This window comes from Excalfactoria chinensis, chromosome 4 (assembly GCF_039878825.1).
Source record: "Excalfactoria chinensis isolate bCotChi1 chromosome 4, bCotChi1.hap2, whole genome shotgun sequence".
Taxonomy (NCBI): domain Eukaryota; kingdom Metazoa; phylum Chordata; class Aves; order Galliformes; family Phasianidae; genus Excalfactoria; species Excalfactoria chinensis.
In genome coordinates this window covers 59,518,690-59,546,643 of record NC_092828.1, presented here as the reverse complement: position 1 = coordinate 59,546,643, position 27,954 = coordinate 59,518,690, and the positions used below count along the sequence as shown (strand labels likewise).

The window sequence follows — 27,954 nt, the reverse complement described above, 5'->3', positions numbered from 1 at the left end:
CCACAGCTAACATCACAGGTCTCACTGCTTATCCAGTGCCTTCTATACTGAACTTTAATCTGATTAATAGTCATAATTCAGTGGGATTTGGGCTGCAAGCCTTCACTGCATGGTTTGGGTCTTTAAATTACACATGAACACCCACCTACACAACAGAAATGCCTCGCACTGCTTGAACAGGGACAGGCATGGGCATCTTCTCATCTGGGATATTCACGCTTCTGTGTCTGCTCTGGTTCCACCATCCACCCCAGTTCATTTTAGGCAGGCATCTCTCCAGTCTGCAGTATAAAGATATCAACAGACTCAGTCCATTCTCAAAACTCAGCTGGGCCCATCACAATGGAAATAAAGCCATATGGTATAACATACTTCTTCTAGTTTTATTGTTAGACCTGAACCAGACAGCCTCACAACCTGTGAAGCTGAACAAGAATATCTTCACTTAGGCAGAATTGTTGCGTGCAGTTGCAGGAAGACAAGTGACCACCAAAGCACTTGCTAGTCTCAGTTTCTTCTCTAAATATTGTTAGATGTGCAAAACTTACTCTTTAGACTGCTGTAATTCCTGTACTTACTACAGGACACTGTACAACAAGGTTTTCCATCACAACTACATCAGCTGGCATTGGAGGGCAGAATAAATCACTGTCAGCTCAAACAAAGATAGCAAAATCTCTGGCATAGAAACAGATTCACTAACAGCTGAGTAGTTTTGCAAGCTTAGCTTATGTCATTTGTCATTTTTCGTACAATGCAAACACTCTGCACCTCTGCTAGTCAGCTTCTCCACCTTGACTATGTTAACACTGTGACATATGCTAGTGTACGTTACCATAGCTATTCTAATGCTGGCAAGGTCAACAGGAACGTTCAGCATCTCCAACATTTCTTTTCATTTGTATCTTTTCCAAGGGGAACAGAAACCCTGCCTGGAGAAGGTGGATTCATTACAATATTTCTCTTTTCTTCTTTCAAGAATGGGTCATCAGAGACAGACAGAGGTTAGCCTGGGCTCATAAAAAGATACAGAACATGCAGAGCATGCTGCAAGAACTGTCTCATATTCACCCCTTGCCCTGTTCTAAGTTAATATGAAAACTATGCATGATTAATCTTTTAAAAATTGGAAAAGATGATGCCTAAGGCATCTCTAATCAACTTGCTTGGCCAAGTACATACAGTTCTGCTGTAGTTCTGCACAGCAAATAAGCTACATAGAATTTTAATACAGCAATTACCGCCTGCCACTTCAAGATAATGATTACTTACCAATCCATTTAAGATGCGTGTGTATGTGCATCAGTGAGAGGGATAAATTAAGGGCTCCTTCTGCTGAGGAGCAAGCAGACTGAGGTTTCTACCAAAAAGACTACCCCATAGCACTCCAGCAGGGTAGAAGGAGCATTCTAGGTGAGGCAAATTTACAGCAGAGCGTATCTGCTACTATGCCCCTCTGCAGTGCTCCAGGGTCAAATACTGGCAGCATCATAAAAACAAGAAACAGGACCACCCATCCAAGTTACAAGCCCCAGCACTGAAATAAAGCCAGTAGTACACAAAATATCCCTGCACAGACCCACTTGGGAGCAGAAAAAAACATTGATAAATGAGGAAACAGCACTAGGAAAAGTGGCAAAGAGGGTTGTGAGTACACTCCTGTTCCAAGAGGAACTTAATAAATAAATAAATAAATAGATTTTCCACTCCCTCGCTCCTTGCTTGTCTCTCTGACCTGTCCCTGAGCTTCTCTGCTTTTCAGACACATCCATATAATCCTGGGCCATAAAAGGCTCTCACAACAAAAGGTGGTGTAGTTCCTCTGCTTATCTAGCATTACACAGCCCAGCTTTAAACCAAGTGCAGCCAGATGGAGAGTCAGAGGTCACTGGTTATTTTTAAGCTCCATCTCTCTAGGAAAAGCTTTTCTCATGGACATTAACTATCAGTTAAGTAATTGTGTGTACTCTAGTGTATGTCAAGATAATATTGTGCTAGATCCAAGCTACAACAAACTTCTCTCTAGCAACACAAAAGTAATGCTATGTATTATCATGACACAGAGATGGACAATATTTTGCAGAATCTTGTTTAAAGCAGAAAAACACAAGAAGCTGCCCCTGGAGATAAATATATATATATATATTATTGCCCATGTAAGCATGGCCATGCACAATTTGCTCATACTTGGGACTAGCAGACCCTGGAAATATAAAAAGAAACACAGAAGAAAGAAGTTATTACTGCCCCCACCCATAGAAGCAGTCAGCTTTGAAAAACAGCCCAGCTTTGTAATGAGTTTCACAACAGCGAGTAGAGTTCTTCAGAAAAACAAGAGGTGACTGAAGCACTGTAATGTTTCAGACAATTGTGGAGTTTGTTGCCACTGTCGGTAGATGCTTAGATAAATTTCTTGTTATTAATCTTCTATGAATTTTGTTTTTAGAGAAGGAACCCAATGTGTGCACAAAATTTTACCAAGATGATTGATTCTCGGTATTGTATATAGCATCTTATAATTATATATATATATATATACATCTTACACTCCTTAAGATTAGTGGGGTAATGACCATTTTGTCAAAAGATTGCATGAAAATGCTTACAGAAGAATTTTCCCTAAAAATCTCTGAGCATGAGACTTGTTCTCCTCCTCGAGATCACTCCAAGATATCTGTAAAAGAAGAATAGATTCGGGTTTTTAAGAGTGTTATGAAAGCTTCACATTCGATGCATTAAAGTAAACTCAGTAATAAATAAGTAAATAAATTGAAAGTTGTATTATAAATACTGAAAGACAGCACTTTTTCAGGCAGAAGATCTCTGAGTTGGAAAATAATGGAATTTGCTTTGTCAACAAAGCAGGAAACGGAGTAAAATAGAAAATGGGCTGATGCCCAGAAGTAGTAAGAATTATGAGGGGGAAAAAAATAAAGTAATGGTAATACTGAAGTATAAGGCAATATCATTCCAGCTAAAACTGTGTCTAACTAAAGGTCATCTATGAACAGAAACCTCTCATGAATTAGTACATTAGTTGCAACATCTCTCTACAAAATTATAAACAATGTGGTTACTGAGGAAATGCAACAGTGAGCCTTAAACACATAGAAGAGGTCAGAGGGATAATGTTCAATAACACATTTTAGAATACCCTTCCTGAGCACTTCCTGAGAATACACTTTTATTACATTTTGTAGCTTTACAAAGATGTGGAGCTCCACTCTCTTCAACATGTAATGGTGTGACCTCATATACACGACCACGTTTCCTATCTCATAGCTTTGCACTTTCTGTGGCTCTAGTTCCTTCTAAAGTTCTGCCTTCACCAACCCATGGCTCTTGGAGTGCAACACTGCTACACCTGAAGTCAGCACCAAGCATTCCTGACTTCAGAGGATTGTACGGGATCCAAGACAACAGTGCTATCTGGGCAGCAGGGAGCCCTCAGTTAACAAACCTGTTGATCGCTTTGACCACACAGCACAGCTTCCTGAGTGTGTCACTTGCACAGACCTAGCATGATTTTATTTTAGAAGAGGAATTCTATTTCATTTTCCCCCAAAGACAGCACATATGACTATGAATATCTAACAGAAGATGACACGATTCTAGCATCCTATTACTCACGTTTCTACAGAATGACCTTGCGGAACAGATCCTCCACTTAAAACTTGGCTCATCCTATGTTTAAAATCTACTCCGACAATAACACATAAAACAGACCTGCAGACAGCTTTTACCACGAAGTCTAGAGTTTAATGCATAGCTTCTGCATCATTCCTGTGCTGAAAACTCTATATAAGGGAGTGTGGGAGGTGGACATTTTGTAAACATACCATGATATGTGCCTGCATTCCTCACTCCCCTGACAGCTGCCTCATACTTAGGTCTTCTTTCTGGAAATCACATATCATTGCATGTCAGGTATGTCAGGTCAAAAAGATTTGAGAGGAGGTATTTCTGCCTGCTCTGATTTTGTTGTTAGCAGTTTGTCCATCACAGACTCAAATACATTTAAAATCAAAATGAAGATGTTACTGAATCACTCACAACACTGTTTGTGTGTTGTTTTTTTTTCCCTTCAGTTTTAAGTGCACTTTGCATTCCTTAAGATTAATATCTTCTTTTCCACTGAAACATCTTCACTTATTTAGAGTATAGCACAAGGAAATCTTGGGCACATTAAATTATCAGGGCCACAATCCCAGCACTTGATCTTTCATTACTTACAATTGTCTCCCTAAGCCCAGCAGTATAAAAAAAGAGTAGTAAAATAATACCACAACAGAATACAAAGAGGACCATTGTAAGGGAATCTTTAACCACATACAAGTGACCAAAGCGTAATGCTGAGCTGTGCAGTCACCTTGGTGCCATGGCAGGCAATGCCAATGCTAGGACTTTTGCTGAATAGGAAACTGCCAAAGCACAACCTTCGCTGCGAGGACATGACAATATGTAGTTCTCATCTCACTTCTGATGAATAGCTTTTGACAATTAAACCTTTAATGCACTCTGAATTTTTTAGTATTATTTTTACTACAAGGGATGGTGATTTTTTTGTGTTCACACTGATTCTACCCGTAGAACAGAGGACCACAAAGCTATCTGCGTTCTGCTTTAATGTAGTATCGAGATTAGTGTTAGATAGGTGACAGCAGAAGCAGCTTTATCAGAGCCAAATGATTATAGTATTTACTTTATTTTACAATATATTTTACCATTTATACTGCATATTAGTAACCTTCAGCAAGATGTGAAGTATCACTGAAAACTGCACACTGGTCAAAATAGAGCTAGTCTCTAATTCCACTAATAGTTTCTAAAATCATCATACAATCATAGAATCATTAGAACTGGAAAGAACCCATAACAGTCATCTAGTCCAACTCCCCTGCAATGAACAGGGACACCTACAGCTACACCAGGTTTCTCAGAGCCCCATCCAGCCTGACCTTGAATCTCTCCAGGGATGGGATTTCCACCACACCTCTGGCCAACCCATTCCAGTGCCTCACCACCCTTATAAAAAACTTCTTCCTTACATCCAGTCTACATCTCTCCTCTTTTAGTTTGAAACCATTTTCCTTTGACCTCTTACAGTGAATCCTACTAAAGAGCATCCAGTTTTTCTTACAGCCCCCTTTAGATACTGAAAGGCTGCTATCAGGTCTTCCTGGAGCCTTCTCTACTTCAGGCTGAACAGCTCCAGCTCTCTCAGTCCATCCCTGTGGGGAAGATGTTCCATCCATTGGATCTTGTTATAGTAAAGTTATATCATTATTCCAATAATATAACAGGAGAAGAGGGTGGGTATTAAGTCATTATTCAAGTCTGCAGTCGCACCTCTGTCATAACATTTTTTCTTTTTTCCAGCAGTGACATGAGGGCAAAATGGTGCCATTCAAATTCAATAGGAAAAGATGGAAAAAATCCAAATATTCCCAAATGCACAAAGACAGAGGAGGTTGTACAAGTCTAAGTTTCAGTAACAGGCATATAATAGAAGACTAAATGTAACTTTAAGCCAGTGAAATATACTGCATAAACACAACAAAATCCCTGTGGAGAACAAGAGAAATAGGCTGTTCCTAAAACAAAGGTCTCTCACTGGTCTAAATGAATGTGCTAGTCTCATACCTGCAGAAAAAAAAAAAAAGCAACTTTTATGTATATTCATTGAAGGGTTGACTTAACAAGTGAATCCCCTAGAGTTTTCACAATGCCCAGAGATGGTAATTTGGGCTCAGCAAGACTCCTCTTCTTGCAGCAAAAATGAAAGCCTATTGAAGATGAACAAGTAGGTAGGCCTTCTTTCATTTTGCAAGGTCACAAGCATGCTGATTACAGCACAGGAGCAATTTTTGAAGAAATATTGCCTGCACACCTGAGGGATGTGGTGAGTCGTGATCTGACCTTCAGGCATTTCCCCAGCCTCTGCAGAGTTTCCAGTAGCATCTCTTTGCTATTACAGAGGCAGGTTTTCTTACCATAAAAATAAAAGAAAGGATGGTATCTTATTGAGAGAGAAAACTGAAGCTGTCTGCCATGTAAACGAATGACCCCAATCCATCACGTGTTTTAGCAGCATTTCCCCATCCCAAAGCCACTACCTGCCAAGATTCAAAAAGGCATGCCACAGGTGCTACATAAACTAGCTAGTTTTTCAAAGGCAGTTACAATCAATACAGATCTTGTACTAACTTTACAAAATCAGTTTTGCCAGCATCAGCGCCCTAATTAAATTTCTGCTCAGGTAATTGCAACTCAATGAGCAGCCTCTTGTGGGCCCCAGCCACCCACCTCCCTGGTTCTCCATTTCATCTACAAAACCACTCAATGCAGTTGAGCACTCTTCAGAGACTATTGCATTTCAGCTGTGGGCAAAGGTAGCTCGGTCTACCTGTATGCTGCGGAGTCTCAGTAAGTTGCAGTTAGCACACAAATATGGTATTTTCTTTCTGAAGACACTGTAAACACTTGAAGAGATGACTTTATCTTCAGACAACCTGAGGTCAACTATTCTCTTATGAAATTCAAAACTTTTCAATAAGCAAAATAAATTCCCAACAAGATAATTAACATCAATTTTTACTGTACATTTTTCATAACATTGCATCTCTTATTTTACAGATACCCTTTTTTTCAGGCTTCACACAGAACAGTTTATGAGTTCTTAGAAGATCCCAGTTCCAGTGGGCTTCACAGATTGTTTGTGCCTAAGCATGAAAAGTCCATAAAGCGAAAAAGTTCGAATGCTGCATCTAAATCCAGACTCAGTTGTTATTCTGCAGCTGTTTTCTTTAAACCTGTTTTCCTTACTGTATATTTGTTTTGGTCTACAAAGGAGGCAAAAGTCCTTTCCTCTAGAGTTATTCTCAAGTAAATCCATGGTAACCTGAGTGAAAGTAGCTCCTGATTCAAAATCAGAGTTAGGTCCAACATCAGGAATCATTGTCCTGGGGGTACAATTTATGACAGCACTTAAATGTGACACATTTTAATTAAAATTCAAACTGCTAGGATGGATTTTCTTTTTTTCTTTTTATAGTTTTGTGGCCAGGCTGCTCTGTAGTAATTTAGGAGTCATCTTGTTATGATGATCTTCATCATAATTATTTTTCTTTGTTTAATGTTCAAACAAAGTTTCATTTCCATCTTCCACTTCATTTTACAGATTTTGATCTTACTAGCAGCCTGGAGAGCCTTGCTTAATTCTCCTACATGTTAGGACCAATGAAGACAACTAATTAAAGGGAAAAACTGCTAAGTACAAAGAGGGTTCTAAGGAGAAAAAAAATATATATGAAAGAGAAGTACAACAACACTTGCCAATAAATGCATACCTAATCAACAAGCAGAACTATTTAGGCATTATTCCAAGCAGATATTCTCCTAAGGAATACTGCCTATCCTAAGTCTGGAAACAAATTTCTAACTATATTTTCATTAGGCTATAATACATCCAGTTTTCCTACCACAGTGTGCATTACGGAAGTCCCAATTGTTCAAATGTTGCATTTAAATCCAGACTCGGTTGTTATTCTGCAGCTGTTTTCTTTTCAATTTGTCTGAAACCAGGAATGTCACAGGTATCACTTTTTTCCCTCACTTTCACTGAAAAATTTCATCCAAATTCATTAGAATTCAGGCTTTACAGAGAGCAAATCCTCATCACTTTAGGTACTGATGGAAATTAAGCAATGCATTACTAGCTCACATCTCCCATTCCCTTCTGTATGTTCATCATGTCCTAATGGGAAAAATAATGTTGCATCTAGATAAGCAGTATGTTTGCTGCTTTTATTTCAAAATAAAATAATTAACTTGAAAATAGGCATGAATGTACATAGATGTTTTCTCTGGTTTGCACTAACTACATGAAGTCATTAATGATTGTGTTGGTCACATACCTGAACTACTGCCCCTCTATAAGAGTCCGGTTCTCAATTAGTGGTTAACTATTGCAAAGATACTAAGATAATTTAAGACCTTTTTTCTGTACCATACTGTTTGCATTTTTTTCCGCTGTAGCAGCTGTCATTTTCTAAGCAAATTTTTTATACCATGGAACCAAAGAGTTGCATGTTTGAATAAATTCTGGAAACCTTGTGATCCTTTCCTATTTACTCTCTTAATATCAAGGGAAAAAAAGCTCAAAATAATTTAGAGAGTATGTAGCTCCTCTTTGTGAACTGAAAGGAAATACAACACAAAAATATTCTATTTATTACAGAAATTATGAGTTCTGAATACAAGTTATGTAACAATTTACATGTGTCAATCCATCTTTCTCTTAACATCTGCAATGGCCAAAATGCTATACTCCCAGACTGGTCCTTGCTGAATATTAAAAACAAGTTCTAGTAGACATGAGAGCACCATTCATACAGTAAGGGAAGAGAAGAGCAGAGTGTTTCATATTGATGAATTCAGCAAAGCAGAAAGGCCAGGAGGTCACTGTTAACCTCTCACCACTTCGACAATGATCCACATGCCCAGATATTGATGCCTCAGCCACCTGCAATGCTTTCAGGTGTCCCTCTGCCTCAGCTGACATTACAGGTAGGCATGGGTATCCCATTCTTCCAGTTTCACACCTACCAATCCTACCAAGGCTAGATGTAAAATGCTTTAGGTGTCCACAATTAAGTACCTGAATCACTACCCTTCTATCTGTCTTTCACAGTCTGGGAACTATCAGCTCATAAATACATGACATACTGCTACTTCTGAGTGCCACTACTTTGTCCACCACAACCTATTGGCACTGGGACACTCAGTACTTTGTTTTAGAAAAAGGTCAGATTTTTCTCCCTATCACACTTACATAATACCACGTACTAAGAAGACTTGCAGCCTTTAAACAGATGGAAGGTAGACCACACTTGAGATAAGTATATTTAATATTCAAATTTATGCATCAAATGGACAAGGACAAATTGCAAAGTATTTAAGAAGAAGGCAGAATCTCAAGAATCAAACTGCAGCTCCCACATCCATGCTCAGGCTGCATCCCAGCTCCACCAGAATGCACTCCAGGGCACACCACCAGAGCTCCTGTGCAAGTTGCAGAGATGCCACACCTTGTAATACTCAAATTGCATTTCCTCCCTGAAAGAAACACTAACCCCCACATACAGAACTTGTAAGAAGAAACAAAGATTAGAATTTAGAAAACTAACAAAATTATATTCTCCAACTACTGGGGTTTCAGGAGACTGGCAGAAATTACCAGCACAGACACTTGCTTTGAATTACAAAAAGCAATAGGGAGACAGACTTGTTAAGCTTTCAAAATTGCTTTCATTCCATTTACACAGAAGAAATCACACAGTGCTCAACACTTCTAATTTTCAATCACAGCTAGCCAACCTTGATCCCATGGTCTCCTATTAATTTTTCTTTCTTACAGACCCAAGCAGCTATATTAGTTCACCATTTTAACGTGCTTTCACCCTGTGTAATTTAAATTCCAATGGCCAAACTGTGAATTTCTATTGCAGGCATCTCTTAAATTGGATGTAGGGACTTAGACAGCTGCTGTTATCAGGGAACACTCGATTGTTTATTACTGATATGCCTGTGGTGTGTATCCAAGACAGTTCTGGTGTTTTACATATAACAGACAGTTCTGCACTTTCAACATTTTCCAGCAGCAAAAGGTCAATATATAAGAGCTGCACGATAATGTAAATAACATCATATGAATGCCAATGTTAGTGCATGGACATATCCAGAAGCAGAGGACCCCTATGCCTTTTCCTTGAGTGCTGCTGTTTGCAATCAATTTCACATGCACCTGCAAATCCTGTAAAATTCATATCCTATTATCCTGTAGGTACAGATGGTAACACATGAAAATCAGGACTTAAGTGTCAGGTTTTGCACCAAGTTATCTTCACCAAATTTTCCAGTAAAGCCAGCACAAACACTTGCCATACCTTGGTGGTCTACAGCTTATACAACTGTGACCATGGCCGCAGCTTACCTTATGGACAATCAAAAAGCATTATTACATTTTACAAGACAAACTGAGAAAGAACAAGACTTCCAAGCAAGCCAAGACTTCAACTTAGGTGAGCATTCATATCCACAGCTTTCTCAACCTGATGCTACTACTGCTCCTTGGTTTAAGACATTTCTGAATTTACCCAAAGATATATTTACATAACTGCCAACTACTAAGCTTAGATGACTAAGCTTTCATAGGTCACACAAGTTAGGCTTCATATCAGCCACAGATGTTTCCATAGACTCTGCTAAAAAATCATGTTAAGGTCAGGATCATATAAACTGTTTCACATCACTACTTGCAGAATGAGACCAGTCTTGCCCCAGACATTCATCTTCATTCCACTGACTGTAAATGGAGCCAAGTGGTTTCCACAGGTGGAGGCTCACTACAGGTACCCGCAATTGAGCAAACAAGCCCCAGCCAAGGAGGCAAAGAGCAAATTGGCCCTGCAGAGAAAGGGCTGGGTGGAGATCTTTGAGCTGATGATGACAGTAGCTGAGAGCCACAGCAAAATCAGTCCAAGACAGTGGGGTGCTGCATTCAAGACACTGCAAGTTCTGCAAAGCCAACTTTGTGGGTGTAAATTCAGTACCTTTAGCATGAGGTACAGGAACAGTCCTTTACACCAGGAAACATTATTTTGTACCTATTTGCTGAATATAAACCATCAGATACTATTGAGTTGATGGAACCAGGCTTGTTTATCTTGGAAAGGATAAGGTTTTGGGGACAATTCATTGTGTCCTTCCAGTACTTGAAAGGAGCATGTAAACAGTAGGGAGAATGACTGTTAACGAGGGCAGATAATGATAGGACAAGGGGAAATGGTTTTAAACTGAGACAGGGTAGGTTTAGGTTAGAGATTAGGAGGAAGTTTTTCACAGAGGGTGGTGATGCACTGGAACAGGCTGCCTAGGGAGGTTGTGGATGTCCCATCCCTGGAGGAGTTCAAGGCCAGGCAGGATGTGGCTCTGGGCAGCCTGGTCTGGTAGCTGGTGGCCCTGCTCATGGCAGGGGGGCTGAAACTGCATTGTGGTCCTTTTCAACCAAAGTCATTCTGTGATTCTACGATTCAGTGAAACTCGCAAATCACAGAATGGACTAGGTTGGAAGGGACCCTAACAGTCATCAAGTTCCAACCCCCCTACCCACAGACAGGGCCACCAACCTTCACATCTGGTACTAGACCAGGTTGCCCAGAGCTCCATCCAACTTGGTCTTGAACACCTCCAGGGATGGGGCACCCACAGCCTCACTGGGCAGCCTGTTCCAACATCTTACTGCTCTCTCTCTGAAGAATATCATCCTGACATCTAACCTAAACCTTCCCTCCTTGAGTTTAAAACCATTCCCCTTTGTCCTATCACTATGCACTACTTAATGCAAAGATTCAGATGATTCAAGGTTTGTTTATATTTTACAAGCCCAGGAAAAATATGTTATTAATAATAATACAAAATATGCAACAAGAATAACATAACATCCCTTGCACTGCAGAGTCTGACTTTAAAAACTAGGGCAAAGTCTGTATTTTGGTACCACTGGATATTTAATGGTAAATGACAGTTTAATTTTTTTAAAGGCCTAATACCTGACAGCTTGTTAACTTTACAACTATGGATCATTGATATCTCCCTTGCAAAACAGGCCTAAAATCACAGGCATTACTTGGTGAAAATACAGTTTAGTTCACAAGAGTTCATATTTAAAGTATTCAGGAAGTAAACTAAAAACAAATTAAAAAAAAACAAAAAAAACCAAAAGATCTTTCCTGTAATTTCCCCTATAAACAAGTACTGTTGAACAGCAAATAACCTTTTAACATCACACAATTAAGCAAATGCCTTCAAATAAGAAATGATTATGTAAGCTACTGAGAAAGAGACAGTTCTTCTGATTGAATGTGCCTTAAATGGAAAGATTTTCTAACTGGTGCCTTCACCAGAAAAGGTTTTGCTGATGCAACACTTAGCAGCTTCATTTCCATCATGTTCAGGTGATGCTGGGGGTAGGAACAACAGATGTCAGGCAGGACTTATTTGAGGATGGCTATTGGAACAGGTTGTGTTTTCATTCGAAAACAAAGGTACTTGTGTTCTGAAGTTACAGTTTTACTAATAAACACTGAACAGAAGGTCCATTCTCTGACTGGTTTCCTTGCATTAGCGAGTCCATTTTCAGGGATGTCTGGTTGAGACATCACATAAAATCTAGGTCTCCGGACTCTAAGAAATTTTTGCAAGTTAAAATCTCCTTGGAAGTTATTTAATTTCTCTAGCAGTTACACTGAGACTTTATTCAGAAAATTATCCTCAGAAACTGTTGAGCTAGAGCTCCCTGTCAGCAGTTTCCAGAACAAGCTGGATCATTCCACAGACAGCACTACGTTTATAACAACTGTCAGTCCCATAAATTTAGCCTTGGGCATTAGAAGTCAGACATAAAGACCAGGTATTTTATTCCCAGCACAACAACCACCACCACTGAAAAGGATTGCATGCACCTGTTGTCTCCCTAGGAGGAACAGAAACGTATTTTGATGTTACAGAATCCCAGTCAGCGACACCTCAAGTCAGCATGCACTTTGGAAGTCCGTTAGGATTAACTAGTCGTATTTTTAAGGATTACATCTTGGAGAATAATCAGAGGTAAGAAGTAGAATAATGAGATTAAGTGGGGAATAGGAAAGCATGCATTAGTCTTCATGCCCACATCCCATGTGTTCAAAGGGGGGCTGTTTAACTTCCTATTCAGTTTTCTGAGCTTCTTCTGCTTCCACAGAGAATCTCAGAGTGTGACCATGGTTGCAGACTCACATGCTCTGGAAGCTTGAACACTTAATACATTAAATACCTAACACAGTACTACATCTGCCCTGAAAAACAATCCTGACCTGGCAGAAGAATCAACTTTATGGTTTTATAGATCTGTTACACTTATAATTAGCAGAACTACAGAAAACTAACACATGCCCTACAACACCAGTTAACACAACATGTCAGTGCTTAGCAAAACACTTCAGGCTAGGATCATTATAAACTGTTCAAATAAAGACACCGTATTGCAGCAGCTTTATCTCCACTCCTTTAGAATTAATCAGACCTTTAGTCACTTGTTTTGATGACTGTTCAGTCCTGGCTGTCTCAGGACAGAATAATACTGTTTTGCCTGGGCTGGTACAAGCATCACATGGAAAAGTAGCGGAAAAACAGCTTATATTAAAAAATTAGATTCATTTAAAACTTGAAATTTTGAAGGTGAACACATTTCATCATTTCCAGCTTGGTGTTTTGTTCCCAACATTAAGAAGGCATGATTGAACAATTTCCCTAAAAATAAATCAATCAATCACATGTGCCAACATATCTATGCCCTTCTCCAGTTGTTTTAAATGTGGATGATCATCCCGGGATGCAGTTCAAACTGTACAATGCATGGACCAAAGTTTACAACCAGATTGATTCAAATCAAGTACAACTTTTTTAAAAAAAGATAATAACTATTGATCTCTTTTGGCTGCTGCCATCTTAACTCCTTGAATTTAGCCTTGAACATTTACTTAGACAAAAGTCAGATGAAGAGTTAGAAAATATATCAGGTCTTCATTGGAACCTTTTATAGCTATGGTATAGGGAAAAAAATATATATATATGCAATATTTAAAAATAGCAATGAATTCTCCTTTCTGCTGTTTTGATCACTTGTGACGTACTATTGAACGTGGTCATTTCCAAGTTACCAAAAAAATGTTAGCTTAGCTGGAAGGGTCGTGAGGGTACTGATGTGTTTCTCCTTTTGCTAGTCTGGCCAAAAGGAAGCTGCCACCTGAATGATACACTCTTGAGCTGGATATGATATCTGAATGCAGAGAAAGCTCCCAGTCACTGACTGACAGCAGCTATTGCAGCCACTCATCCTTAAAGAAAACATATTTTCTGTTAATACCTGTAAGTGCCTCTGCCAACAGGAATTTCCAAAATTTGGATTATATGGCTTCAACACTCTTTATTGATCTGTTTTATTTTTTTATTGGAGTGTGGCTAGAAGCAAGATGATCTGTTTTCTATAACGTTCTGACCTTCTCTTAAGCTTGGCAAAATCTCAGGCATAGCTGACAGTATGGATGTCAAGTAAAAAATAGATTTGGAAAGAGCTTTTGAAAAATCATTTTCCAGTTAAAGGTCAGTGAACACTATTTAAATTATATAAGGAGAGTGGGAATTAAGATTATGCACCTTTGGCTGTTTCCCTGCTTCACAGAATATGAGAACAATTAATAATGCAAAGAGCTTACACTATTTAATGATACAGAGCGCTTAGCAGAAATACCCATGCTATTCCTAAGACACCACAACAACGACCAAACCATCTAAAGGAGGCTTGCTTTTCTGCCTGCACTGGGTATCTTCTTGTTCCTTTGTGATTTCTGAGAGCTCTACCCTACTTACAACTTTGTTCCTGAAGAAGAAAAGATGAGTACAATCCAGAATTCCCCCTCCTTAATTAGCCTCCCATACAAAGACTCCAAAGGTTCACATTCTGTCCTCAATTACACCCAAACCTCCAGTCTACTTCAAAACAAAAGTACTCAGGGAGAAGGGGAAAATTAGCAACGTGCATTAATAACCAGACAAAAGAGGTGGAAAAAAAGGCCAGGTTTTGCACTAGAGGGAAGCTACCAGTGAGGTCTGAGCTACATCCTATTCTGCATCCCCAACATCTGCATGGATAAATACTGTGAGAAGAAGGGAGACAACAAGGTGCCACCTGTGCCAGTGATGATAAATAATTCAGAGCATCCTGTCCGGGTCCCAGTTAGTGTACTGGTTTGGTAGAGAAAGGAAAAAGAGAGGAACTGTGAAAGTTAATCTGCTGTTTTAACATTTATCTGAGGTATGCATTCAAAATAACAGATGATCAAAGGTTACAATGAAAACATTTGGTGGATGACTTCACTTACACCTTCTCAATAGCAGTTCTTAGAGTAAAAGCTGAAAATATGCAAAGTTGAGCATACAGAAACAGGAGCTGGGGAGGACTGGCTAAGAAGCAGAGAGTCCGAAAGGCTGAGCACCTCAGAACTTGTGTCTGGCAACATCTTCCCCCTTCCCTCCTTCTGAGGCAGGTCATAGCTGTGGATTTTAATCCCTCATTACAGTGCAATTAGACACGCTGGGACGCGCCGTGCAGCAAGGGCTATTCAGCACAGCTCTGGGAGCCTGCTGGGCTCTGGTGCCAGTCTGCCCAGGAGAGCAATGAGATGAGTAAGAACACACCCAGCACCACACCTGAGCAACGCAGGCACCCGCTTCAGAGAGATCCTAACAGATTAAATATCTGATGACCTTTAATTGCATCTTGCTTTTTTCTACTAAGAAAAAAATAATAATCTAAAATAAAATCTGGCACAAACCTACACCAACTCCCACGTGAAACTGAAGCATTCCCAAACTGTACATACTTACTTGATCAAATCTTTCTTTCTTACTCTAGACACAAAGTGATCCAGTGAAGCTGAGATAATGAAATCATACAGATCACAGGTTTAATTAGCTGGGAAAAATATATATATATATCCCTCATTCAGAATTTTAGGAGATGTGCAGAAGGAAGAAAAAAAAAAAGAGGGTGAATGGAAATACAGAAGAGGAATGTTTTATCTCAGAGAACTGGCAACTTCATTTTAGAGTTCTGAAAATGTTTTTCCTATCATGCAAGTGTACTCTGTGCACATCTAATCAATCTACAGATTCATATTAGATATGCACTTCTCTGATATGCATGTTTTCTTTGTCAGGCCAATCTCAGCTCATTGTTGCAGACTAAAAATGAGCAGATAGATATAACAGCCTTATTTTTTTATTAATTTAAGGTGTGTATCTAATCCAGCATTTTAGAAGAATAATACTCCTTTAACTATAAAATAATAGGATGGGAATTGGCTTTAGAAAAAGCACAGGGCTCTTGGCAGACCAAAATTTTGAGCAAGAGGTTGCATTTCAATTTTATTATTGATGCTTTTCCCCTATTATGGACTCTGGTATTTTTATTTTCCTCAGTGTTTGGAGTAAAAGGTAATTGAGACGAGCTCCACTTCAGTAGGGACTGAGCACCAGAAGCTACTAGTCTGCTCCTCACTAATGAATCTAAATAAGAGCCCATGGCTGGAAAGAAAAAGAAAAAAAAGAGGTGAAGCCAGACAAGAAGAAAAAAATCTGTTTCTGATGAAACCTCTCATGAAAGGATTTAGTTCTATTGTTTGACTGAATTATGTATTCTCTCCTTTCTCATTCTCTCCCCAGTATTCATTTCACCTGAATAATCATTTCCAGAGCATCTTACACTGTGGTTCCTTTTATTCCAGACCAGATCCAATGCCACCAGTTTCTCCAGCATAAAAGACCAGAATAAATGCCTGTCTTTTATTTGTCATGGACTTCATGCCAGAAGGAAAGGCAGTGCTATTTAGCAGCCCTATTTTTGTCATCATTAGCAGAAACAGAAGCTGTTTGAGCTATATCTTTATTACCAGCCTTAGAGATTTCCCCTCTACAAGGCAGGAGTGCATACCTGCTCCTCAATTCAACATCTGCATGCATCCCAAGCAAGCACAATATTTTCTCTATTCCTGAAATCTAGCTTCTATACCAAGGACACCTGAACACATCATAGCTGATTCCTGCACACAGTCCAGGTGCGGCTTAGCTAAAGTCCTAGAGGCTGCTATGAACTATGCCTCCAGATGAATTTCATTGGTAAACACAATTCCTTCCAACTTCCTTAAGTTTGGGAGCTTGACAAGAAAATACAGGTGTAATTGACAAGTTACGTTAACTTCTGCTTGACTCAGAAATATTTTGTCTGTGACTGAGAAGTTCCTCCATCTGTGGTTTGCAAAACATTTGGAAAGAAATGATAGTCACCTTTTTTAATAAAACCATATACGCACTCCTATAGACAAAAGCAAGTCACCAAACAAAGCATAAGAAAGCATAAATTATATCCAAATTTCTAAAGTTAATCATTTTAACTACAAAGCCCACAACAGTCCATGCATTTTTTCCCATGATAGGTGGTCCTTAGATCAAAAGCAACTGGGATACACCAATTCAGAACATATTGATGACCAGGCTAACTCTGTGTCTGGGTGGCTGCTACCTGCAGCCACATGAACACCATATTTAACATCTGAAAGAGCAACCTAATTCCTCAGCTGTGTTAGAAAAGCATTCTGTAAGAGAAACAGAGCAAATGACTGAGCTTTGTAAAAGTGCAGGTATGAATGAATATGGAAAGGTGCAAAAGATGTAAGAGAAATTGGAAAAGCAGGAGGAAAAGGCGACTGCTGGTGTTTCAAACTACGGTCATCCATCTCCCCATGCTGTCTGTGCCAGGTTCTGGGGAATGCAGCCCAGCTGAGGCTCACCTCCCAGCAAGAGCTCCTTTTTGCCAGAGGCCTGTAGACGGCGTGTCAAGCACCATCCCATTGCGAACAAGCAACAACCCTCATTCCAGGTCACAGGGCCCAGAAGGCATTCAGCGGCAGAAGGCAACCAGACAGCTGAGGCTGCTGCCAGTCTCCCTCCCCACCTGCCTGACCAGCACCGCTACCCCAGAGGCAGGGATGTCTGACCCACCCAGGAATCACCTCTGAACCCCCATCATTTCTTAGCCCATCAATTTATGGCAATCTGACATCAGTGGAGCAGGCTGCAGGGGTCTGGTTTCCACATAAATCCACGTATATTAACATTTAAACATAAAATAACAAGAGGTACATTATACTTGGGTTATACTTTGTTGTTTTTTGGGTGTTTTTCTTTGCCTGTAAAACAACTGAAAAATTACAGTTCTCTAGATATCCCAGGTGCTGTATCCCTGATGACCTGTAAAGGGAATATTCTGAGCATTTTGTTCTTTAGCTCTATATGTCTGAACCAGGGCTAACGAAATAATCCTAGAAAAGACAGTCATCACAAAATAATAATAATAATAATAATAAAGGGCAGTAAACTTTCCTAGGGGAAAAAAAAAGCAATAAGTTCCATAGGTATATGGAACTCAGACACAGGTTGCAAAAACTAAGCACGCTGAACACTGAAATTCTACTCCTTAAAGAGTTGCGGGTCTGTTTGCCTGAGGACACAATATTAAGGACAGTATTATTTATAACATACAATAAAGGCACAACTTTAGGTCCTTTTAAAAAGTTACTGATATTGATCTCGGGTTCTTTATACAAGACAATATCTGTTACTTTCCTAAACATTTACTGGATTGCAGCTAAATTTATTTTTTCATATAAAATGAAAGTGTGTCTGACACAATTTACTTTTTTATATAATGCTATATTAAATCAGCCCAGAGACATTGACAACAGAGTGGTAAATATTTAAGATTACATCTTCTTTCCTACAACATCATTCTTTTCCTTCTCTATCAGATCTACTGTCAAATAACTCAGTTCCTCCTTTTATTCTCACTCTTCAAACACCCTCAGCATCTCAGCTGCACTAAGATCATCAGATTTCATTGGCAAGATAAGGAGACATCAGAAGTCAAAAGAGCACTTTGGGCATGGTCCAAAGTTACAGGAGTCAACAGAAAAGAAAAAAGAAAATTGTTACAACTGGCTCAACACTGAATTTATTGTCACTTCAAATGATCGTATGCCAGAGTCTTTGTTAACATTCATTACAATTAAATGTTTATTTGAAAATGGAAACAGTAAATGGGATAAAACATGTCCAGATAAAAAGCTCTAATAGTCATAATCTTTCTGCAGTCTAGGGACTGTTAGAAGACCAAAGAAAGTATTTATTTCCATTTCTCTGTCTAAGAAGAAATGAGAGAAATCTTTAGGGAAGTAACATTGTCAAAAGAGCTACGATAATCCTGCAGTTATTACTCTACCTTGCAAAAAACACTACTGATCAACAGGCAATCATTACACACTTCCTTTGGAAAAATAAATAAATAAATAGATAGATAGATAAAAATTAATCATTCCGTCGAGCCTAGATATGATGGCAAAAAACAAACATACCCTGCCATTCACAAACACTTCTCCAGAGAAAGCTTTTGTATTTGCTTTTCTATAATCACGTGTTGGGCCAAGCAGGGATTGTATTATTTGGTTAGTTATGGGCTTTTCCTGCTGCTGTTTTGCTTCTCCTGTAACACAGATTCACCTTATTTGAAATTCTGATACAATCCACAGCACTGGGGCAAAGCTCAACATTTCAGGGATCTGCCTTTAGCCATAATTATAGCCTCACCTTTGTGCTCTGCACTTTCAACAGTGGCAGCTGCTATAAATTTCCACAGGTGGAAAGAAAATATATATATATATAAAATAAAACAAAATAAACCCTCAGCTTTCTTGAAGGGACACCAAACAAGCTACAAGCTTGTCCACTGACATTTTCCTCCTGGATAACTCAGGCCATGAGGTCAAAACAATGGCTGACTAACAAGACAGCATGCAGGGAAAAGGTTACCATTAATAATGCAACAGAAGAGAACTATGTGGACAAGTAATGGTAGAAAAACATACCAGGATGACCAGGAGGATAAAGGGGTCATGAAAGAAATGACTAGATGCTAGTTGCAGAAGTGATGTTCTGAAAAAGGTGTAATGTTGTTAGCTGAACATCCTTCCAAGTGTTCAGTAACTTCTGCTCCCAAAATATTTCCCTCAGAGGTAGCAAATGCAGATGTACTAATGTTCATACTTCATTATTATCACACAACAATGCTTGGATGATTTCACTAGATGGCTTTCCTGAACAATCCCTGACTTGCACACATAAAACAGACAACACAAGGAAGGGCAGCTTGAGAAAAGCACCATTCAGGCGGCTCACAGAGGAGGATTCCCTGCCAACCACAACAACACACACTGTGGTGGATTTGTCAGCTGATGCCACCCATCACATTCACTAGTTTCACTAGACTGTGTGCTAATTCAACCTTTGGTCTAACAAATACATATTGATATTGTTAAAAAGGCTCAAAAAGGATTCCCAACGTAAGCTACTGTCAGCTAACAAAGTCAGCTTCAGCGAGGAAAAAAACCTCTGTGTCCCATCATTTCAAGATCTACAAACATCTACATACAAAACATAGACAATTTCAGCAGCATTTTCATAGCCATTATTGGTATACAGTGACCTTGTCCCTATATTAGATATAGCCTTCAAACCTAGATCTTCTTTCCCTGAACAGTGGAACCTTGGCAATGGAAATCCAAAAGCTCCACAAACAAGCAGCAAAGGCATAGTTGTGTTGATACATCAGACCTTTTTGAAAAAATTAATATACTTTTCTCCAGAAAGCATTGCATTTCAAATCCACTGTGGTACAGGCTTGGAAGTTTAAAGTCTGAATAGTGCAGATCTGTACTGTAGTCCAGTCACAGCAGTCCAAGCCTTGTGCAAGTAGGAAAATAATTGCAATATTTTCTATAAACTAAGAGAAGGGCACAGAGTTTAAATAATGGTTTTATAATCAACATCCCTTTGTATCTACAGCCCATGATCAGAAAATAAGATCTGTCTTTCATAATAAAAAACAAGTGGCTCACTTTAGAATTCCTGACATGAATAATAAACGTGAGGCGCAAGCCACTGATTGGGATGAAGGAATTACAAGGTAAAAGTGAATTGAAAAATTGTTTTCCTTTCTGGTAACAAATTTGGAAATGGTTTTGTAGTTCAGTTGCATGCAGACAATTCTTGTGGAGAAAACAGTGTGTGGGTGGAAGTATGCAATTGTAGAGAGAAGAGAGAGACAGAGTGTAGGAAAACTGCCTATTTAGTAATCTTTTTTGCTAAATGATTCCCTCTCTTACCAATGACAAAATGGAAAACAGATTCAGTGGCCTTGCATTCTCCTTCACTGCTAAACTAAGTACACTTACAGAGAAGCCTTCAGTCACAGCCTTCAAGTACAACACAGTAAAAATTATTTCAGAACTGCTCTGGTGAGGTAGTAGGTGCAGTCTCTGCACAGGATCTTCTACATATGGGAGATAACAAAAGATTCCGTTTCCTAATGCTTTTTAACTCTGATCCTGGTTTTGTGATTTTAGCTGATCCTCACTGTGGGCTACTGAAGTAAAGACTTCAAAGCACTACGATTGGGACCTTTTAAAAATAGCTAAGACTTACCCATATCATCAAAAACTGCTATATTTGCTACACTATGTCAGAAGTCTGTCCTGGCTGTCTCAAAGATCAAACCAAGATTCATCACTGCAAAATGTCTGAGGCAAAAGAACAAATGCTCAAGAGAAGAACTAAATAGATTTTTATAAGAAAATTATAAAGCAAAAATAAGACAATTAGAACTTAGACAGTAGATTAGACTACACTTATTTTAAAGATATTACAGCTTCATAAATGCTGACAAATCAATATGAATACAATGGCATGCGTGAGTCAGGAGACTGTTGCTGCTGTATCTTCCACATCACCCAATCGATATGGAGAAGAGGCTGCCCTGCATTACATACTAGTTCTTTCTTTTCTGAAATGTCAAACATTTTACCCAGAAGCAGAAGGACTATACTACAGAGACAGAGAAGACAGATTTACAGTCATATCCCAACTGATTCATTTCCAGAACAATTAAGCCACATCCTGAGACTCTCCAAATCTCTAATGCTCTTTATGCTTCATTGGCTTTATGCACAGCCCTAAAACTGCTATATGTTAAGACACAAAATCAAAAATGATCCAGGCTAAGTGTTCTCAACCACTGACACTCCTGCTGCACTCCCTTTTCTAAGAGTGCAGCATTGGAGGAGAAAACATAAAATGCTGGTTCACAGAGCCAGCCAGCCAAGGAGCTAAGCAACACTAATCCAGCATCCCTCAAGGAAAGGGAAAGCTGCTTCTCTTTCTAACCATGTGATATCTCATCTCTGTATCAGAGACATACTAGAGAGATGAAAAGATACAGGGGTGCCGAGACAAGGAGTTTTGCTAGACTCCAAGTACCTCAGGCTTAGAAATGCAAAGCAATGGAGAAGCCAGGACATGGGCAGGTAAAGGATAAGGGTTTTGTACAACTTAAAGCTTGGTGAAAAGCACATGGAGAGACTAGGGCAACAGAACATTCAAATAACTGAAAATGTGACAGTCTGCAAATTCTCTTCATCCCTTACTTAATGAACCAATGAAATCACGCTAGATCTAAAGTACTTATATCTCAACAGTTCTCTGCCATCAGATTTTATTCACACCACCTGAATTATAAAACCGACAGAAACAAAATCTGAGGACACACAGGGAAATGAGACTGTGTCAATCTGTGGGATAATTCTAATGGAACAAGTTGTCATTTTCTCATACACGCTGATGCTCTTAAAAATCAAGAGATGGAGAGACAATGAACAAATGAATGAAAACACCTACCTTTGAAGCATCTAACCCCAAACAGTGTGACAGTACAGGGAAAGCCTGTGCTTCATGAACACATCTGTGCAAGCCAATCTGAGCAGCTGTTCTATGACAGGCAGGAAGAAGAGCAGGTGGATGGAAAAAAGATTTGGTTTGCACCACATCAACTCTTAGAGTTCTTCAAGCAGGAAGACAGCAGGCCAGGAATGAGACTCAGATGCCTTTCTTATCTGTAAAGATCCATAAGGATTCCACCTCCACCTGGACTAAAGTAAAACACCCCCAAGCTCTAGCCTCTCTAGAAGTTCCTGTGCTCTAAACACCTATATTGCCAACAGTAATGTGCATGCCATAAGCCTTCTCCTCCTAGAAAATCCGTTTCCTCTCCTCTGTCAACCAGAAATCAAACTGAAACAAAACTTTTTCAAGAAGATGAACATGAGGCAGGGTGACTTAAGTGATGAAGACATTTAGTTCAAAGGAAACAAACGTTTATTATAGTAGTATTTGTTATCTCACCTTTGAAAAGGGGGAAAAGATAGAGCTCATTTTGCACATACCCATGCCACAGACAAAAAAACAAACAGAGGAGGAAAGGATATGACAGAATGACAGAGGTTCCTGGCAACTAAAAAAACTTCCTGCTTTCTCACACTATACATGCCAAAGAGTTTAAACTTGTCCACTTTTACCTTGTGATTGAGAGTATGCCCCAAGGTGGCAGTCCCTTGACCTAGAAAGGGTCCTCCTCAGCTGACAAATGGGGTCTCTGAAAGAGAAAGAGCCGTTCTATCAGAGACAAACAAGCACTGAAGAATTCCCAGCTTCCATCCCATTCAGTCCACCTGTTCCCCCCACTCACCCACTTCTGCACAATTTTATAAGCTTGAATAAGAGCTTGGAAGGATCAGAAGAGACCACAGTCATCCCCAGTGCTGTTTTACACAGCAACCAACACTGAATCAGCAAAGATTCCTATAGACCTCACCTCAGACTCAAGGGAGATTGTTCTTTGAAAGGGAAATGAAGTAACTCCACATAAGCGATTGATCAAAGAGGGACTCCAAGTTATTGTTCCCATGACACCTCTTGTTAAGTTGACTTCCACATGAAACCTGAGCCTACAAGTTGCTTATCAGAATACCTAGCACACTGCTGAATGTCAGGTTATTGAGAGCCTAAATGTATTTGCTTAATATCTGAAAGATTATCTTGCTTTATAGCACACAAACAATCGGAGGATCAGAGTAATTGTTTCACAACCACAGTGCTTTTTGTTCCCATAATCCACTAACTAGGAAGAGAAGCCAACCTGCATAATGAACAGAGCAGATTAAATTGTTAGCTGTCACACATGAGATAAAAGAGAGAAGTAATTTCTGTGCCACTGGTTGCATGGGCAGAATTCAGTTCCAGAACACATGCAGTCTTGCCAGTTCCTGGCATTATCAATCCATTAGTGAGCCTTCATCTCTCCCACAACAATCCCTTTCCTCAAATGTCTTTTTTAAATCTCTATCTGAAGATTTATCCCTTTGTATCATGGTGTGCTGTCCTTTGTCCAGACACTGAGGAAGAATTAAGCTCCTGTTTTCTGGCCTTTCCCTGCAGAATAGCTGAGCCAAGAGATCTAAAACACATCCTCCTCTTTTTTCTAATAACTATCTCCCTACTGGCATTCAGGGTTTTCAGAAAACTGCAGAGGTCTCTGAGAAAATGCTGGTTCTCAACAACACTACATATACTTCTGCGACACAGTGGAAAGAAACCAGTCATGGTGCCATGCAGTCATGTCAAGAGTGACATTATGAGTGAAATATATTATAAGCATTAGATCACGTTAGAGTTTTGGAATGTTTTTAGATGAATCCATGATGCAATTAAAACACAAGAAATTGATTTTCACATATAACAGAGAAAAAGTAGAGAACTGTAAACAATTATATATTAAAGACTCTCAGATAAACCGGTGAGAAACACCCACAACAAACACCAAGATGTCTCTAACTCAAATATAAACTATTTGCCTAGTTCTAGGCACCAAGGGTAACTCTCAATGGCCTTAAATATCAATTTTCCACATATAAAAACAATAATTATTTTACTTCTAGACTAGCTCAAGAAGATCCAATGTTGAGACACTACTTTAGCAGAGTTTTCCTGTTTACCTTTTCTCAGGGGGAAAACACTAATAATAATAATAATAATTATTATTATTATTGGTAAGGCATAGAATAATAATAATAATAATAATAATATTCTATGCCTCACCAATGAGCAGACAAGGATTTTGAGTATCCTGATTTGAAACTAAAACTACGTAACATGTTTGTTCATATCCACTTGCTAGAAAATTTCAGTCAGCTGTAATTGCAGCTCAATCCCCTGTTCTGTGGCCATAGTTTATATTTGTAGGGTTCCTCTAACTTCAAAAAAATACTTTAAGGAACATGTACTTTCAGGCAAGTAAACTCAAAGTGATGCAGAAAATCTGGACCACAAAAGCTCATGTAAAACAAGTTGCAGAACAAACAAATTAACTTGAGGCTAATACATTTTTAACGCATTGAAGAGTTAATACCTGTGCTGACTAGCAGCACTCCACCAAGAAGCAGTGCAAGCCAAAGTGGCAGTGTTTGAAATTTTTAATGTCAAGTTAAATTCTAAAGGAAACATTTTTTTTTTTTAATCTGCTGATCTAGATGATCCCTCTTGCTCCACAACACACAGAAAAATTTCCAGTTATTGTACTGAAATGTGACATTCCTTTGGCAAAGGGAACATACTGACATATATCCTTGGCCAAGGGGACATGGCATAAGTCAAAAGAAACTGAAAATGGATCAGAGGAATCAGAAGCTAAAAATATATCTTCCTTTCCTTTGGCGACATACTTTAAGGTGTCTGCCTATGATTCCAAGGCATGTGAAGTGGAGGAGTAAGATGAAACCCAGCACCAGTAGTTCCCTGAGAATACTCATATGTACATATTTCATTGACAGAACTTAAAGAGGAACCCAGTTTGGTCAAGAGGAGAACCAGCTCCATGGCTGAAGGCAAAACAGAAGAATAGGAGTCTCATATCACTTCTACTGGGATCTATTCAATACTGTGTCTATAGAATAGTCTCATAGAACTGTAAATTCAACCATCAATCTAAAGATATCCTAAACTTTCTCTCTAAAACTGCTCTTCAAACTCAGACTACTATATGGTTTATAAGTTGCAATTAGTTAAAATGTGATGCAAACATTTTGTCTTTGCAGAATGGAAACTCTTAATTGCAACAAAAGCATGCAGTAAATCTATTCTCCTGAGATTTTTTTTGATTTTTTTTTTTTTAATAAAAAATATTTAACTATATAATGTTCAAGAACTGCATACTATTCTACGCTATTAAGGATCTATGTTTCTTAAAGAATACAGCAAACTTCAAGCTTGGTGTTTATTTTTAGACACCGTTACTACTTCTGTTTCCTAATAATTTGCCATGAGGAAATGGAGAGCAAAGGCAAAGGCAACCATTAATACTGGGAGAAGAGAAAATTTAACAAAAGGTAAATATTACAAATGAACACTAGAAAGGGAAGAATAGAATTCTGCTTTACTTTGAAGTTTTTTAGGTTTTTCCTTAAAAAAGATGGGGAAACAAAGAATAATACCTCGAAAGGTGCATCCAAAATCTATCCAAAATCACAATGTAGTGTTTAGCAAACTGAATTTCAGTGAATGTTTAGCTGGGGATTAATCAGACACAAAATTAAAATAAAATATGTATATGTTAACAATAGAATGCATTGTACTGATTTGCCTAGAGTGAAAAATTAACCAGTTATTAGTTCCAGCCCAGTTTTGTTGTGATCTCATTATAAATTCCTGAATGAAAAACACTTATCCCGTTTTCCTGCTGAATGTGCTTTCCTCTGTCTTAGGACATCCATCTCCTGTTGCTGCTGCTGCTGTTGTTTATTGGAATGCTTTTCTGAATGTGACAAATGCATTACCATGCACAAATCTGGCAGCAGTTTGACATACAGAGTAGGCATTTCCTGTAGCTTTCTTTTCTCATTATGGAAGATCTGTAACTAGATTTGTTCCCCAAATATGAATGAGATTACCTAGAAAGCCAAGAAGTTTCTAGGTTTGAGGCAGCCCTACGTCATCCTTTGAAAGAAAATCTTTATTTTAAAAAACTACTCTTGGGGCCATCCAGCTTCCCATTTCAGTCTCATGAAATTCCCACTTCAATCTCATGCACCAGTCAGTACCTCCTCACCGCAACACATCCTCCCATTTCAGGGTGACTTATAAACTTAATCTTAACAAATTAAATACTCAGGCTACTTCTTCACCAGGACTTAACTCTATTTTCAGTCATTCAAAAAACAATTTTCCTAATGAAGACCCAGTCCTCTGGGAAATGAGGCCCAGATTTGCTCATCACAGCTGTCATTCACCAAGGTACTCAGCATACACCATCACCCAAGACAGGTCCAGGTCATGCAGGAGAAGTAGAGAGAGCAGCCTATGAGTGCCAATTAGTGCTCAGATTCAAGCTGACTCAGCTCAGTAGTAAGATAGTCTAAGTTTTTTGTGTACCAGCAATTTTCTGCTTTCTTGTGCCTATCCTCTAGCTATTACCATGCTTCACTATTAAGATCTTTTTTTTCTCCCACTTAATTCCAAATTTAGCTATTGCTTCCTTAGGCTCCTGACTTTTCTTACTTGTTCATCTACTTTTTGTATTACAGGCTAATGATCTGTCAACTAATATTAAATTATTTGCTCTCCTAATTGCCTATTTTGAAATAATGGATTGTGGAATAAGGTGGCTACCTTAGCACTTTTCCTGTACATTTCAAAAGAAGAAAGGACTGAAACATTAGAAATGAATGGCTGAAACCCCAAGAGAAGCCTAGGCCTATTTATTACTCACAAAAACATACCAGCCACAAATTTTAAACATTTTTCAATATTTCTGTAGCGTTTATTTTTGTCCATTTTCAGTATCAGCTGCTTTCACTATGAAGCATATGAGGATTTCTCATTTTCAGATCAAATGTTCAAAGCATGCTGAACATTTAATACTACCATAACATTGTACAGGAAAACAAAGGGAAAAAGAAAGTGTTTGAATGCACTGGCTTTTTTTTTTTTCCCCCTCATAAAAATATTTCCTGCACGTTAATGGAAAAAGAAGAATTTTAAACAGCTGATCAGGCTTAGGATCAGTTGCAGCACAGACTTACACAGACAATATACTCAAGAGCTCAAATTTTCCAAAACTTGAAGAGCCTCTGTTAATGTGGCTCTCTGTTATAACAAGGGAACTATAGTAGTAGAGCTGCCAATGGAACGTACTCGTACAGGAAACAAGGTCTCCTACCTGTCTCCTCCAAATCCCGTAATTATTTTTCTTGGATGGATTTTTGTTCATGTTTTCAACTCTTCCAGGACTTTACAATGAATCAGCTAAACCATTGGAGCAGCGTGGTTACCTCAAACTTCTGAATAAACAGAAGATGTAAA

General features: G+C 38.8%; 1 long non-coding RNA gene across 1 annotated transcript; it reads right to left on the bottom strand.

The window, feature by feature from the left end:
- Positions 1-145: 145 nt before the first annotated feature.
- Positions 146-23,178, bottom strand: LOC140250966 (uncharacterized). The gene is made up of 3 exons (XR_011903342.1): positions 23,118-23,178; positions 2,607-2,674; positions 146-281 (listed from the first exon to the last, which is right to left on the bottom strand). It is a non-coding gene; the product is annotated as an uncharacterized lncRNA (long non-coding RNA).
- Positions 23,179-27,954: the final 4,776 nt, after the last annotated feature.